This window comes from Pipistrellus hanaki (genome assembly GCF_964339955.1).
Source record: "Pipistrellus hanaki genome assembly, chromosome: 3".
Taxonomy (NCBI): domain Eukaryota; kingdom Metazoa; phylum Chordata; class Mammalia; order Chiroptera; family Vespertilionidae; genus Pipistrellus; species Pipistrellus hanaki.
Window position 1 is genome coordinate 87,622,799 of NC_140505.1, and position 13,987 is coordinate 87,636,785.

At 39.3% G+C, this 13,987-nt stretch overlaps 1 protein-coding gene across 6 annotated transcripts in view; it reads right to left on the bottom strand.

The window, feature by feature from the left end:
* Positions 1 to 13,987, bottom strand: part of DCLK1 (doublecortin like kinase 1) — a 376,814-nt gene that overhangs the window by 321,755 nt on the left and 41,072 nt on the right. Inside the window, exon 1 of one of the 6 annotated variants that reach the window (XM_084879552.1) lies at positions 3,043 to 3,174. The exons of the other annotated variants lie outside the window; for them this stretch is intronic. The gene's annotated coding sequence lies outside the window, so the exon portion shown is untranslated. Of the gene's footprint in view, positions 1 to 3,042; positions 3,175 to 13,987 lie in introns of those variants that run through there. 6 annotated transcript variants of the gene reach the window in all.

Here is a 13,987-nt window from a genome sequence, read left to right on the forward strand (position 1 = left end):
TAGAAAAAAGGAAAAGGAAGGCCAGATTAAGTTGACAAAACATACACTGAACAATTACATGGAGGAAGCAGTAAACCTGTCACCCTCTTGAGGCCACACTCCTGCATCTGTCCCCAGTCTGAGTCTCTGTTTATTTTAGCATGCCATACGACACCAATGGTTCACTTCGTTTAACAAAATTCATGTTATTTTTCCATGAATTAATCATGCCAAGCTATCGCCCTAGCCATACTTATATAACTGATATTGGAAACATAAATGGAGAGTTTGCAATATCACAAACATTAATATGAAATTTTGAGCTCTGACACATCATTTTAGTGTGTCATAATGATCTAATTCTCTCACTAACCAGTACATTAGTAAGATAAGTACTATGGACTAAATGTGTCTCCCCAAAATTCATATGTTGAAACCCTAATCCAAATGTGATGATATTTGAAGGTGAAGACTTTGAGAGATAACTGGATTTAGAAGAGGTCATGGGTCATGAGGGGACTTGCCATGATGAGACAATTGCCCCTAAAAAAGAAACACTAGATCTCTCTCTCTCTCTCTCTCTCTCTCTCTCTCTCTCTCTCTCTCTCTCTCTTCCTCTCTTAACCAAACCAAATCTTCTGGAACCTTGATCTTGGACTTTACAGCCTTCATAAAATACTCATTGTTTAAGCTATCTAGTTTGTAGTATTTTGTTATAGCAGCCCAAGCTGGCTAACACAATAAAGCATACTACCTACAGACTAAGTTGTGGCTCTAAACAATGCTCACAGGATCTTGGCCTGGGGTAAAGCCCTTCAAATAATGACCTGTTGACTAGAGTTCTTTAACCAGGTATAATCTCCCACTAATCTTTCATCTCAATCTCAAGAATACCATGATATTTTATCAAATTATTATTAATAGTGGTTAAATGAGGTTCCTGGACCCAATTCCAATATGTGGTTGGGTGAGGAGGGGGGTTTTCCACACCAGCAAACAAGTCTCAAACACCATCAGGGTGTCCAAGAATTCAACCCAATTCTGACACTCTCTGCCCGAAGGTAATAGCATCAGATTCCACGAAATAAAGGTTCAGTTCTACATGATTTTTCAGACACCAGTTGAAACCATAATGCTATTACCTGTTTCTGAATGACTGGCTAAAAATCAGAAGTTTCCATGACCCTCTCCTCATATTGAATTAATATGCTAGAGTGGCTCACCGAGCTCAGAGAAACATTTTACTTACTAGCTCACCACTTTAGTATAAACGTGTATAACCCAAGAACAGGAAAATGGAAGAGGTGCATATTATGAAGTTTGTGGGGAAAAGTGGGAAGCTCAATGACCTCTCCAGGGGCACCATTCTCCCCAGTCTCCCTGATCCAAAAGCTATCAAAATTCTGTCTTTTGGAGTTTTTATGGAGACATATTTACATAGGTAGGATGGATTAAATCATTGTCTCCTGGCAATTGATTTGCTTAATTAGTAGTCCCAGAAGGGAGTGTGGGACTACTAATAAGAGTTTGGACCCTTCATTGGCATTCAGCCCCCATTATTCTAAAGCTCATCTCATTAATATAACATGGTTTTCAGCACTTAGAAAATTCCAAGGAGCTATGACCCAGAAATTGTGGATAGACTAAAACCAAATATATATGAGAAATTATAATATCACAGTGGCCTGTAAGTTGGATACTGAAAATTTTTCAGGCTATTTGGAGAGATGAGTTATTTATAAATGAAGAATCTGAGTACTGGAGCAAGAGAATGGTAAGACACCAGAATTGCAGAAAGTGTTGATGGACATGCAAAGTCAGATTAGCTTTTGATGGAGTTCCAAAATGGGCTCATAGTATATGAACTTAAAATATTGTGATATAAAATGTTAATAAAGTTGTCATTTTGTTATGGAACATGAATCATTTCTTAGGGGGAAATTTAGGCTTGAATTTTGTGAATTTTGCATTTTGACTAGGTTTTTAGGAAGGAATATTTCCTATAGAATGAGACCCACTCCACAAGAGAAGGCTGTTTGGAGAAAACAAAAATGCAGGGCAGCATGAACACTAATTTTGAGAAAAGGGGCACTTCAATCAGGAGAGAAACTAAATAAAAGAACAGGACCATGTCATCAAAACACATGACATAAAGGCCCTGTGTGTTTTTCTGGAGCAGAAAAGCCTATGTGCTACATGGCTAGAGATGAGACCAAGTGAGGGTGGTTGAGGAAATCCTAGAATGTTACTCTCCAAGTTGTAATGTTTGGTAGGAAGTTAGACATGAGGAGTTGGGGTGGGGTCCTGAACAGGGCTCAGAATGACATTGACCTCAGACCACCTCTCTATGGATTGTCTAACAGACTACAGGTCAGGAACCAGATGGTTCTTGGCACAAGCTCAGAGGAAAATGACATGACCTCAAGCAACCTTATTAATGGGGATGAAAAGGGGCCACATGCCAACCTAAATCAGGGAAGGCCTGCGTGGTGGCCTTGCATACTCAGAGACCAAAAAGTAACCACAAAGGATGGTTTTAAATTATAACTTTAAATTAAAAAGCAGAGGAAAGACAAAATGGCGGTGGAATAGACAGATATGTCCTGAGCCTTATCTCAAAGTAGATAGAATGAACAGCTGAAATGAATAACATCCAACCCAAATTGGTGAGGAGCCAGCAGGTGAGACAGTTTGCAGCTGGAAAGGGCATAGGACCCTGGGAAAGGGTAAAATCAAGGATCTGGGCAGGAGAGTCTGCCAGACCTCTGAGCCCAGAAGGTCAGAGGGAATTCACACAGCACCAAGCTGCATCCCTTGGGGCAGGCACAGTGTCTGACAGTGGAAAGAAGAGCCACAGCACTGCTGGACCACAGGGGATTCTAGAACTGGGTCCACAGTCACAAAAGGCTGAACCCAGAGGGTGCAGCTTGAAGGGCGGCCAGACCACGCAGCACCAGCAAGAGAGGAGCACACAAAGGCCCAGTCTTTTCCTTCTGTTTGGCCTGAGCCTTTCTTCACTAAACCTATAATAGTTCATAGGACCTTTCAGATATAGACACTTACCTGTGGCTGAGGTGAGGGAGAAGATATGTACCAGGACTCTTGGAGTCTGGGAAAGGAAGGTTCCAGGAGAAGTAGCAGCGAGTCTGGGCCTGAGTCATCCCTGAGCCAGGGACTGGGCAGCCATTTTGTCCTGAAGAGATAACCCCTCCCTCCAGTTTCCAGGCACCCAATACAGCCACACCCAGATCCCACCCTAAATGACACAAGGATTAAAAAATTCTAAATAGTCTCTGAGAGTCCAAAGGGACTGGCCTAAAGACAGTACAAAAGACTGGGATCTTAAACCAGCTAAAGGAATGAGGAAACCAAGCCTTAGTCCCAGCTCACACTGCTGAGAAGGAGCAGAACAAAGACTCAGATTCCAATCTAAATTACATGAAGTTCAATGGCTAGAGATATACAAAAAGAAAGCAATTAATAGATCATTAAGCGGCAGAGGGGATATGAAATGAGTGAAGGGAATCAAAAGATAAAACTTCCAGTTATGCCGAAACCGGTTTGGCTCAGTGGATGGAGCGTCGGTCTGCAGACTGAGAGGTCCCAGGTTCAATTCCGGTCAAGGGCATGTACATTGGTTGCAGGCACATCCCCGGTGGGGGGTGTGCAGGAGGCAGCTGGTCGATGTTTCTCTCTCCTCAACATTTCTAATTCTCTATCCCTCTTCCTTCCTCTCTGTGGAAAATCAATAAAATATATATTAGAAAATTAAAAAACAAAACAAAACAAAAAACTTCCAGTTATAAGATTAAGTCCTGGGGATGTACTGTACAGCATGATGACTACAGTTGATGATACTGTATTACGTATTTAAAAGTTGCTGAGAGATCATAAAAGTTCTCATTAGAAAAATTTGTAACTATGCGTGATAATGATGTTAACTAAACTTACTGTGATAATCATTTTGCAATATATACATTTATCAAATCATTATGCTGCACATCTAACACTAGGACAATGTTCTGAGTCAATAATTTCTCAATTTAAAAAAATATACTACAGGATTCCAACACGGTGGCCAACAGGACAGCAATGAGGGAGAGTCTGAATGAGTAAAGGAGTGAGAGGGGAGTGTGTGTGTGTGTGTGTGTGTGTGTGTGTGTGTGTGTGTGTGACGGTTAGATCTCACAGGAGTCTCAGGGGCTGATGGATGGGTCAGGCTCTCTATAGGCACTTCCCAGGCTGGGTGCAGCTCTGGCATGGACACAATGTTATCTTGAAGGGGTGAGCAGTGGGGAAAAGGAGCACAGCCATCCCAACACCCAGACTGGTCTTGGACACCACCCAAACCCACTTGCCAGCCATAACTTGCAAAGGACCCTGGCTGCAAGAGACACACTGCACCCTGTGGGCACACAGACCACACACAATGAGTGCAAGCCAGGGGGACCTCATACACACCCACCTTGGGTCCTGGACCTCACATAGTGAGTGCATGCCAGAGGGTCCTCTCGTGTCACACTGCCCAGGCTTTTGGACCACGTATAGAGAGTGGGTGCCAAAGGAACCTTGCACACCACACCACCCACACCAAGTGAGTTGCACTCCAATGGGCTCTGGGACCTCACAAGGAATTGTACAAAAGAGGAACTGTGTGCACACCCCCACCGATTCCCAGAATCTGTAGCTGATAGTTAAGGGAACAGATTTTTGAGGAGAAGGAGTACAATTCACAATAGAGACAATAAAAGTATGAGGCTCAAGGCAAATGTAGCCCCTGAGATAAAGAGCCCTTGATGACTGGACCACTAGGGGCTTCAAGCTCTCAGACTTCAATCAGGTTGCCCAAGGTCAGAAAGAGACAGCAACTCACATTACATAGAAACAAATGCAAAGGACAGCAAAATTAGGGAAACAAAAGAACAATTCCCAAAGGGGAAAAAAAGGACTAATTGCCAGGAGAGGACCTAAATGAAATGGAGGCAATGAATTTGTCAGATAAAGAATTCGAAGTAATGGTTATAAAGATAATCAAACATCTGACTGAGAATTGCAAGCAGCTCAATGAAAATTTTCAGAAGAATCAGAAAGTCACTAACATGGATAAGAACCAAGAAAAATGAAGAATGACATAGCTACAATAAAAAACACACTGGGAGGTTACAATAGTAAACTAGAAGAAGCTGAAGACCAAATCAGCAAGTTAGAAGACAGTTTAGAAAAAAACACCTAATTGAGGTTGGGGGGAATAAAAATTGGGAGGAAAGTTTAAGGGAGGTTTGAGACAAAATAAAATAAAGCAACATCCCCATAATTGGGGAGGTGCCAGAAGAAAAAGAAGCTGAGTGAGACATAGAAAATCTTTTTAAGAAATGACAGAAAACTTCCCTGATTTGAGGAAGAAAAATGTCACACAAGTCCCGAAAGCAAAAAGAGTCCCAAACAAGATGAGCCCAAAAAGACCCACACTGAGACACATCATAATTAAAATGGCAAATGTTAAAGACAAAGAAAAAAATCATAAGGGCAAACAGGCTGGCAGGGGAACAGTTAGGCATCAATTAGGTTAGCAAGGGAGTGTTTTAGGGGGTGATCAGGTTGGCAGGCAAAAGCGGATAGGGGCAATCAGGAAAGCAGGCGGGTGAGCAGTTGGAAGCCAGCATGTCCCACTGCCAGTTAGGCTCAATCCAGGTAGGGTCCCAGATTGGAGAGGGTGCAGGCTAGGCTGAGGGACACATACCCCCTGTGCACGAATTTTGTGCGCCAGGCCTCTGTTTAATATTATAAAGGCTTGCAAAAATAACATGAGTGTTGAAGATGTAATTTTTGGCCAGACTATAAAAAGAATTAATGGAGAATGAAAAAAATGTCAAAGTCACATTTTAAAAAATTAAGAATGCTGAAAGTTACTTATAAAGACTACCACAATTCAAAAGAATAGAGGACTAATGGGTGGCTTTAAAATGCAGGTGTAAATAACTCTAATTTTAAAATCATATGCAGAAAAGTAAGGCCTTAAAAGGCAGGTACTCACTTTTAAAAAATGGCATTTCTAGAATGTTACTAGTACATTATTTTAGAATTCTAGCCTGTGTCTGGGAAGGAAGAATTTTGAACCACCATCTATACTTCATCCACTCACCCCAACACACACACACACACACACACACACACACACACACACACGTCTCACAATTTTTACAAAGAATTCCATCAAGTCATTGCTTGAATATGATATCTAAGTTCTTCCAGGAAAATAACAATTATTCAATCTAAGTAGAGAAATTGCAGATTTTAAGCAGAGAAACTGGTATTCTGTAAAGAAAACTTTGCTTTCCTTTAACATTCCATTTGCTTTAGTTATTAGGGGAAAAGAGAATAGACTGAATCAGTGCTTCTTCACTAGGGATGATTTTGCCTCCCCCAAAACTAGAACAAGGAACAATGATACTATCAGTCCAAAGTGATTTGAAGAGAACTGGTAGAATCTTATCAACAGCATGCACTGGGTAAACATTAGCTAATGAGGTGGAGAGGCTTGAAATCTGCCTCCTCTAGATAATCTTATCTCTAGCACTGCTCTTTTGGCAATTACTTGGACATCTCATTTTGTAATTAACCTAGTTATGAATAACTAGAAAGAAGCAAATGAAAGGCCAAATAGTGTAGGCATGCCTTTTGTGCAGCTTTGTCAGGAAGCTGTAGTTTGATACTCTCCAGGTAGCCACAGGTCCATTCCCCACTAATTGCTGAGGGAAAGGACTAAATATGGGAGAACACATGCATGCCCAGTAAAGTCTGGGAGACATAGGGAAGGTATTTGTTTGTCAGTCACACCTGGGAACAGGTTACTAGACAGAGTAGGCATGGTCACTGAGAGTGCATGGATATTTGAGATATTTAATCTCCTAGACAAAGGAGTTTGCTCTTCTTGTGCTCTTGCTCTCTTGCGCTCCTGGTTCCTCTTTGTTGACTCCTGGCCTACAAGCCTCTCAAGCTCCTGCCCACATGGCTTATGGATCCCAAACAATGGACTAATGGACCACAACTAGCTTAATGCTGTACTGGACCCAGCTCCATAATGGAATAAAAATTTTAGATGCTGGCTTTGCTTCTAGCTCTATTGAATCCCCAGCTGGACAATTTCCAGGGCTGGATTAAGAGAAATGGGATTTTAGAAACCAAGAGATGTAATTTCACAAAAATAAAGTTTTCTACCGAATCTCATCCTCCCATGTGGGCCTCCTAAATGATTATTCCAGAAGTACCCCAAGAACCCCTCTCTCACTAGCAATGGAGAAAGACATCCACGCTTTTCTCTGATAACAATTTGTCAGTGTACTAAGATTCCCTTTTCTCCACATCCTTGCCAGCTCTTGTCATTTGTTGATTTGTTGATGGTAGCCATTCTCACAGGTGTGAACTGGTACTACATTTTCGTTTTAATTTACATCTCTCTAATGATCAGTGACTTTGAGCATTTTTTTTCATATGTCTCTTAGGAATCTGTATGTACCCTTTGGAGAAACATCTATTTAGATCCATTGTCCATTTTTTAATTACGGTAGATTGTTTGTCTTCCTTTTGTTTAAGTTGTATGAGTTCCTTTTTTATATATTTTTATATTAATTCTTTATCAGTTGTATCCATTTGCAAATATGTTCTCCCGTTTCATTTTGTGACACTGAATACAAAACTACCCTGCAAATTTGTTTGTATCTGATGAGAAAAGCAATTGTCAAAGATAAATTAGTAATAACTGATAATTCATTAAGTTCCCACTTTGAGATAAACTTAGGTATTATAAATATGCCTGAGAACTCCCAAAGTATTATTTTTATCAATACTTTAAAATAATTTTTATCTCAAAGTTATATAAATAAAAACACTGACTCCCCCTCCCCATAGGAGAAATTTGAAATAAAAGTGTATATGTTCTAAAATTTGTCTTTGGACACTTTTACATTTTACCTTTATATTAAAATTCATTTATATTGTGAATAAATAAAATTATATAAAGCAAATGAATCCTTTATGAACTCCACTCTCATTTTCTTTCTCAGAGATAACATCTCTTATCAATTTGTTGTGGTCTTTTCTAAATCTTTTTCCATAATCTATATAATAGATAAAAAGAGTTTTTTAACTATGAAGAAAACCATACTGCACATATTGTGAAAATGCTTCAGTAAAGGTAAAACATACTAATGATAAACAAAGTCAGAAGCCAGATTTGTACCACTGACTCCAAAAAGATAAAGTCAACGAATAAACTTCAAACCATGATCAGGTTTGCCATAATTTATCCTACCAACTGTTAAACAGAAATCAAGCCCTTAAATTATTGCACACTCTTCTTTGTAACTGAGGAAGCAACTACCAATATTCTAAATGTTATCAAATGAAGTTACAGTTGAGGTAAACCAAGAAAGCTACAATCTGCCAGTAAGCACAGTAAGGTGTCTGCTGCTACAGAAGCATTGAGAAAATATTCAGGTGAGATCAGAACATAGGCATCTCAATCTGAGAGATGCAAATCTAAACAACAATGTGATACCATCTCACACTTGTCAGGTGGCTATCATCAACAAATCAGCAAATGACAAGTGTTGGTGAGGATGCAGAGAAAAAGGAACCTTGTGTACTGCTGGTGGGAATGCAGACTGGTGCAGCCAGTATGTGGAGAACAGTAAGGAGTTTCCTTAAAAAACTTAAAATGGAACTCCCATATGACCCAGTGATCCCACTCTTAGGAATATATCCCAAAGAACTAGAAACACCAATTAGAAAAGATACATGCACTCCTATGTTCATAGCAGCACAATTTACAATAGCTAAGATTTGGAAATAGCCTAGGTGCCTGTCAGCAGATGACTGGATCAGAAAACTGGTACATCCACACAATGGAATACTATGCTGCCATAAAAAAGAAGGAATTCTTACCATTTGCAGCAACCTGGATGGAACTGGAGAACATTATGCTAAGTGAAATAAGCCCACCAATGAAAGAAAAATTCCACATGATCTCACTCATTTGTGGATAGAAAAAAAACAACATTATAAACTGATGAACAAAAAAATAAATACAGAGGCAGTAAAGCATCAAACAGACTATCAAATTACAGCGGGAAGGTTAGGGAGATGTGAGGGAGATAAGAGATCAACCAAAAAAATTAAGCATATAAGCATAACCAATGGACGCAACACACTGGGAGGTATGGGCATGTGTGTGTATGTGTGTGTGGGGGGGAACAATGGTAAGATATGTACACATATAATACCTTAATAAAAAAAATATGGAAAGAGAAAAAGTGCTATGGCACTAACTCCTGAAGTTGTCCCTTCATTCTCTCTTTGGATTCATATTTTCTTGGTGTTTTGGTAACTTTGAATAGACAAGAACTCAACATAGAACATTGCATGTGCATATTGTTTATCCTCAAATAAAATATGTTAATTTTGTGAAGAAATAGTTGAAGAAAAATCTCATCACAAACCAAATCTTATGCCACTCAGGTTCAACACTTTTAATTAAAATTATTATTATTATTATTATTATTATTATTATCCACATGAGATATACAGTGCTCGTTCTTCATCAACTATAGTTAGATTCTCTTCCCCTGCTTTCTTCTTTCCCACGCAACTCAGCAGCCAGGGTAACTGTTTTTGCTATCTCACATCACTATTTGCCAGTTATTAGCATTATTTAATAAGTTTCATCAACAAACCAAGTTAATGCCAGGAGCTGTTCCTATGACCTGTACTAGCCCTCTTGAGTCCACTCTGTACAGCCTGGATTCCTTGGAACATAGCGCATGGGCAGAAAGTATCAGTCCCCAGAGAAGGCTACAGAACAGGGGTCCTCAAACTTTTTAAAGTGGGGGCCAGATCACGGTCCCTCAGAGAGCTGGAGGGCCGGACTATATGAACTACTAATTCCTACTGTAACACCTTGGCTGCGCTCACTGCCCCAAAAACCTGGCGGGCAGGAACAGACTCCCCTGGGGGCTGCATGTGGCCCGTGGGCCGTAGTTTGAAGACCCCTGCTACAGAAGATGACCTTGATGCCTCCCACTTCAGGCTGGAAATGAATTGTTTCCTTGACAACTTTTAAGACACTCTAAGTAATAGGAACTATATGCATGACTGTCTAAATGTGCCACAAAACAGGGCATTGATCTTTCAGCAAAGGTGTCCCTACAAGGAAATTAAGCCCTGATAAGTAACCTGTGATCCCTTAGCCCATGATGCAACTAATAGTGCTGGTGATGATATTAGGCATTAAGTTGATAATCAATTTCTGAGCATCTTCTAGAGACAATCATTGGTGGGCAGAGAAACATAGAACGAAAGATCATCCTCTGATTGTAAGACATTGGACCTAAGGAAAGATACAGACATATAAAGATGTAACTGGAAGGCAAGGCCACATGGACTGCTGCACACAGGAGGTGCTCTAAGGATATTGATTCCTTTTTCCAACTGAGAAGCTTCCTGGAGGCAGACATTGGTGCTTCTCTCCTCCTTACTCTTTTCCAGCATAGGAGGGTCTTGGTTAGGGGTAGACAAGGATAAACTGGAACCTTAATATGAAAAACACCTATAGTGCTGAAGACACACCCTTCTCCCAGCTCCATTGGGGGTGATGACAAAGCTCCCCTGGGAAACCAGGAGAGGACAGTGAAGGTGGTCAGAGACCAGTGAGCAAGAAACAAAATCTATGGTTCTTGTTTTTAGCAAAAATTTTAGGGTGGCCCCTGGGTAGTACCAGGGTGCCATCATATATAATGTGATGTGGGAAAATAGTGAAGTTAAATGTGGTTTTCCCATTTCTTCAGAATTAAAGACTCAAATTCACCTTTGCAGACTGATTGCTGCAATATGATGGTAAACACTTTAAGGCCTTGTGGTTATTGATAATTGAAGCAAATTATCTGTTCAGGAATGGGTGTTCATTAATTAGGATATCCACTGCATGAAATTCATGCATGGGGTGGAGTGTACCTCAGCCCAGCCTGCACATTCTCTTTTGGAAGGCAGCCCGGCAGGGGTCTTCTCCTCTAATAAAGCCTGTGTCCTGATCTCCAGCCCTCTAACTCATCTTTCATCATGTAACTTTCCAGGGCTGTAAATGTCAAAATATATAGAACTTATTTAATTGTAAATAGTGTGTCACAGTTATGTGTTTCACAGAAAAGGAAATGATCATTCTATGGTCCTCTAATGCCCAAATTATACTGAAAGGACTTGCTGTCAATGTTTCACTCCGGGCCTGTGCTCAGCCACAGAGGGTACCAGCGTGTCCACCTTTTCCTCTCACGGCCTATGATCAGCTGGGGAGGCTGCAGCTGGGGCCCCCTGTCTCTGTCTCCGCTCAGGGCCTCACTTGGGTGACCAACCACCTCCTGTCCGATTGTGACCTGTTACAGAGTTCCATATTACCTTTTTATATAGATAGATTAGTATTTATCAAAAGGAATCAAGGCAGTCTCTTCAGTAAAAGGTGTTTGGAAAAGTGGATAGACACATGCCAAAAAAATGAAACTAGACCACCAACTTATATCATACGCAAGAATAAACTAAAAATGGATAAAATAATTAAATGTGAGTAGGGAATCCATAAAATTCATAGAAGAAACCATAGGCAAAAAAATCTCAGACATCTCTCATAACAATATATTTAGTGATAGATCTCCTAGGGAAAAGGAAATTAAACAAATGGGACTACATCAAAATTAAAAGCTTCTTCACAGCAAAAGAAACCATCAACAAAATGAAAAAGGGGCCCACTTATGGCAGAACATATTTGATAATGATAGAAATGATAAAGTGTTAATATCTAAAAAATATAGGAAACTCCTACAACGTAACAAAAGGAAGACAAACAACCCAATTAAAAAATAGGCAAATGGCATCAATAGACACTTCTCCAAAGGGGCCATACAGATAGACAAGAGACATGAAAAAAAAAAATCGCCCAAAGTTAGTTATTATCAGGCAGATGCAAATTAAAACAACAATGAGATATCACTTCACACCTCTCAGAATGGCTACCTTCAACAAATCAACAAAGACAAGTGCTGGCAAAAATGTGGAGAAAGGGAACTCTAGCACACTGCTGGTGGGCATGTAGACTGGTAGGCCTGCCATTATGGAAAACACTATGGAGTTTCCTTAAAAATTACATATGGAACTTCCATTTGATCCAGTGATCCCACTTCTAGGAATATATCCTAAGAAAACCGAAACATGTCAGAAAGAATGTATGTGCCCTTCTGTTCATAGTTAAGAACTTGAAACAGCCCGAGTGGTCATCAGTAGATGAGTGGATAAAAAAGCTGTGATACCTTTAATCCCTGGAATACTATGCAGTTCTAAAAATGAAGAATCTCTCACCCTTTGAGACAGCATGGAGGGACCCAGAGAGTACTATGCAAAAGAAATAATCCAATCAGAGAAAGACAAGTTTCACATAATCTTAGTCATATGGGAATCTAATGAACAAAATAAATTGATGAACAAAATAGATCCATAGCCATAGAAGCATGGAATAGACTGGGGGTTGGTGGGTGAGAAGTGATCAACCAAAGAACTTGTATACATATATGATTAAGTCATGGCCACAGACAATAAGGGCTTGGGGGAAGGGCATGCTAAAAGGGTCAATGGAGGTAAGAAAGGAGGTAATATGTAATATTTTCAAAAGTAAAGATTTTTTAAAATAATATTTTGGACTATAAAGTAAAAGTGTCCCCAAATGGAGCAAGGAGAAAGCAGGAGTGACAGATAGACATCTGATGAGCAGCCCTAGGGCATTAGAGGACAACAGTTATCATCCCATTCTGCATGAACAGTAAAGGTTTTTCCTCTTTGCTGCCTAAGTTTGGAATGAACTCAGAAATACCATATATGCAAAGAATGTTCATTGCACTAAAACTGGCTGCATAAACATTCTCTGCTATAAATTACTTATGAAACTTCAGTGAAACCCAATGATATTCACACTGAGCAGGAGAGGACGAAGATCACAGTAAAGGTTAAAGAATGAGATACTTAGTATTATACATATGTCTTCAGATGTAAAAAAAGACTTGTCCATAAATGTACACAGAAAGTTGTGACCAACACTTAAAAGTTAATGCAATTCTGTAATACTTTCAACAATAAAGATAAATTTTAAAAATAAAACAATTAATGCAATTCAAAAGCAGACCAGTGGTTGCCAGGCTGAGAGCAGGTGTGGGAAATGACTGTAAATGGACAAGAGGGTACTTTGTGGTGAAAGTGTCCTACCGCTGGGTTGTAGTGATGACTGCACAACTCTGTACATTTATTGAAATCATTGAATAGGACACTTAAAATGATAAGTTTTATGGTATGTAAACTATACTTTATTAAAGCTATAAACATTTATTTGAAAATTTAAAGTTAACATGTTTTAAAATGCAAGAGTATTCATTTTCTCTAAAATAGCTGTATTTCTGGGTGATGAGTTATAGTAAGTATGTTATTTTTCCACTGCTAGGAATGAAAATTGTTATGATAATTAAAAATATATTTTTAAAATTAGTTTAAATGAATTAATTTTATAACAATCAAAATAGCAAGAAAAACAGGAGAAATTGAAGCAAGACATTTCAGTAGCTTTCTTAACATTTACTACTCTTTTGGCAACCCACCCAAACTTTAGTTATTGACAGGTAACCAGAATTTGATAATTTCAGAAGCATTTTTTAAACTTTAGTGGGTAAAGTAGATAAGACATCACAATGACTCATAAATATTCTTACTAAAAGGATGCAAGTAAATTTTCTTTATTAAAATCATTTTCAAAACGCATAAAGTCAAGTGTGGCATTATGATTAAGAATGTCAGTCCACCTTCATTACACATAGTTGGGTGGGCCAATTACTTTTCCCTTGTTTCTGTGTCTGTAAATAGTATCTGTGGCATAAAACTGTTGAAATGGTAAAAGGGAAATCTTTAATCAGTATCTGATACTTGT